At 31.0% G+C, this 2980-nt stretch overlaps 1 non-coding gene across 1 annotated transcript; it reads right to left on the reverse strand.

Moving 5' to 3' along the window:
• Positions 1–1044: 1044 nt before the first annotated feature.
• Positions 1045–1147, reverse strand: LOC113601203 (U6 spliceosomal RNA). The gene has a single exon (XR_003422355.1). It is a non-coding gene; the product is annotated as a U6 spliceosomal RNA (small nuclear RNA).
• Positions 1148–2980: the final 1833 nt, after the last annotated feature.

The following is a 2980-nucleotide window of genomic DNA, read 5'->3' on the forward strand; positions in this document are numbered from 1 at the left end:
CAGTCCTGTGTGTTTAATAAACATAGTTTTGGCTTTAGGATAGTTTTAGAATCATCTTATTATTTGTGAGAAAAAAATTAAAAGATACTAACATGCCCAACTTCCTTTTTTTTAAATACAGAATTATAATATATTTTTTAAATATATTTTAAAATATTTTAAAATATACAGAATTATAATCTATTTTGGCTCTTGAGCCTAATGAGTAAGAAAAATGAAGTTGGTTGGGGGTGCATTTCTAGCAAAATGGCAAAAGAGTCAGATACAAATTTCAAGTGTACCAGCAGATTAAACTGCAAAACGGTTTGCATATAGCCAAGAAATTTGAGCAATAACCCTGTGAGATTTCAGGAAAAAAAAGAAACTGGAAAAAAATACCACTGGCCAAAAAAAAAAAAAAAATAGGAATTGCTAGAAGAAGAGAAGCAATACAGGCAAGAAAAGGAAAGAAAGTAAATGAACTGTCAGCATGGGAACAAAGTTGATGACCAATGTCTGGATCATCCAGTGAGGACTCATGGTAAACAATTAAAGAAGTTCAGTACCTAATTCTGGGCAAGGTCTAATCTACCATAGGAACTTATTTCTCCCACTTCTTTCCTCCATAACTCTATCCTAATATCTACAGACTATGATGTTTCTCTTTTTATTAACTCCCCACTCCCCATGTCCTACCATGACTTTCAATACAGATGAGTTACTAACTTTCAGTGTATTCCATGTGTGAATCACTCTCGTGTTTGTTGTTCAGCTTTAAATTAAGAAAGAATGATTACAATGTTACATTTTTAATTTAATTAATTTTTAATTTTCTTTTGTAAAAGAGTAAGGAGAATGGGGAACAAAGATTTAATATAATTGAACCTCTACAAACTATATTTTGCTCTAGGAAGTTTATTTGCCTATATTTATATATATATGTCATTTTCACAGTTTTTAAGTGTAAATTCCATACCATTAATTACACTCATAATGTTGTACAATCATCACCACTATTTCCAAAAATTATTACTATAACAAAAACTCTGAACCTAATAAACAATTAGTGATATGGAATACTTCATAAATTCACATGTTATTCTTTCACAGAGGCCAAGCTAAGCTTCTCTCTGTTGTTCTGATTTCTGTGTATGTGCTGCCGAAGCAAGTTCTTGAGTCATTTTTCTCCAAGTAGTTTCTATGTTAGAGCTTCAGGAAGCCCACCAAATAGAATGATTGGATCCTTTTGGAAATTAGTAGTAAGAAGAATTTAGTTGTTGAGCCACCTGTGGCTTGGCCTTGCTTCATGCTGAATTCTGAATTGCCAAAATTCTTCACTCATTTTTATATTTCTAGGATTACATAGCACAAACCTAAGATTTGAAAGTGATGCAAAGCACAAACTTAGAATTATACTTCCTCAGTCAACTGGGGTTTGGTGCTTTGATTGATGTCGTCATTGTCGTGGATGTGAGTTTATGTCTTCATCGTTTTTTTCACTAAGAATAATGAAGAAATAGAATATGCTGACTTTAGAGAGTTTTGTTTTTTGGGTTTTTTGTTTTGTTTTGTTTTTTGATTTTTTTTTTTACTTCAACTAGTATATGAAGTAGTACTGGTAAAGTAGGAATTTGAGAATGTCTACAAGGAAGTTTCAAAAATAAAGACATTTCTGTCTCAAAATTAAAAACCAGATATAATGGTAATAACAATACAGATACAAACATATAGGGGCACCTGGGTGGCTCAGTTGGTTGTGCGTCCAACTTCAGCTCTGGTCAAGATCTCACGGTTCATGGATTCCAGCCACATGTCAGGATTTGTGCTGACAGCTCAGAGCCTGGAGCCTGCTTCCGATTCTGTGTCTCCCTCTCTCTCTGCCCTTCACCTGCTTGTGCTCTGTCTCTGTCTCTCAAAAATATATAAACACTTAAAATTAAAAGAAAAGCCAAATACAAACATATAAAGAGAAAATGGCTATTAAATTCAGTCTATATATTTCTAATAAAAATGCCTTAGCCAGCCACCCCATGGATGATTCTTTGACTCTTTTATGAAGCAGCTCCATATCAAATAAGAAAAATAAGTTTGAAATACATAGACTAGATTATATGAAATGACTTAAAGCATAACTGTATTGATAGAAAAATATTTCTAAGTAAATTAACCTGTAGATAACTGTAAGTACACTTTTATAACTTCTAAGCAAAATACATCACAACAATCTTACTTAAAAATTCCTCTGAAAAATATCCTTGATTATTCTGGTTGTATTTATGTTCACCCAACACTACAAATTTTCTGAATATAAAATGTTGATATAAATTAATTAGGTATATTTTGTTATTTGAACCACAGAGGAAGATAGCTGCAGCACTGGACTATAAAAGGACTTACTTTATTTAATGACTTTTCCCCTTTTATCCACATAAACCATTCCATTCTCTTTCATTACTTTAGGCAGTTATGATTGAATTTTATATATTTTTATTTATATATATTCCTAAATAAGTCATTGCTTGAATATTTATGTATGTATCATTTTCCTTCCTTTTTCACTCAGCTTAGTTCCTTAAAGTTGACATACATTAATATGTGTATATGGATGTATGTAATATAATTTATCTATCCATTTCTCAAGGGATAAGTACCTAAACTGCTTTTAAATCTTGGAAAATGTATACACACACATATGCACACAAGTATACACACATATATGCACACAAGCGTGCATATATATGTGCATATATATACATACGTGATAAACATCAATATATATCAAACATATAGGTAAAAATCAAAAAAGGTTGTTAAAAATAAATTTGAGGGAATTTATATAAAAGCTGAAAAGATAAAAATGAAAAATGTAAGAGACAAGATCCAAAGATCCAAAAGCTGAATTAATAGGGGACTCTAGAAGAGCAAACAGAAAATATTGGGAGGAAAAAATGTTAAAGAAATAATAGAAAAAATATTCAGATACATAGAACATATATTTCAA

The sequence above is a fragment of the Acinonyx jubatus genome, chromosome A1, assembly GCF_027475565.1.
Source record: "Acinonyx jubatus isolate Ajub_Pintada_27869175 chromosome A1, VMU_Ajub_asm_v1.0, whole genome shotgun sequence".
Lineage (NCBI taxonomy): Eukaryota > Metazoa > Chordata > Mammalia > Carnivora > Felidae > Acinonyx > Acinonyx jubatus.